We start from the raw sequence: 350 nt of genomic DNA on the forward strand, positions 1-350 counted from the left end.
CACCTACAGGACCTGGTCTTCCTAGGTGGTCTCCCATCCAAGTACTAACCAGGCCTGACCCTGCTTAACTTCCGAGATCAGATGAGATTGGGCTTGTTCAGAGTGGCATGGCCGTAGACTGTTTTCTTAATTTCTTAATTGAAGCCAAGATACTCCCAAACTTTTATCAAGGGGTGCTCCAAAGGACATTGAAAGGTTTAACTCTCTATTAATTATTTTTCTTGTGTATGTTTTTTGGTTTTTAAATCATCACTATCCCCCAAATTAGGAAAGGGGTGCTTTTAAAACTTGCATTTGGAATCTAGCATAGCAACTTTATTTTTAGTATTTCCATGCTTTTCTTTGTTTAA

General features: G+C 38.6%; 1 pseudogene; it reads right to left on the minus strand.

Moving 5' to 3' along the window:
* LOC112476615 lies at nt 1-119 on the minus strand (annotated as a pseudogene).
* Between the last annotated feature and the right edge of the window lie 231 nt (nt 120-350).

Source organism: Pteropus alecto, unplaced genomic scaffold (assembly GCF_000325575.1).
Source record: "Pteropus alecto unplaced genomic scaffold, ASM32557v1 scaffold71, whole genome shotgun sequence".
Taxonomy (NCBI): Eukaryota; Metazoa; Chordata; class Mammalia; order Chiroptera; family Pteropodidae; genus Pteropus; species Pteropus alecto.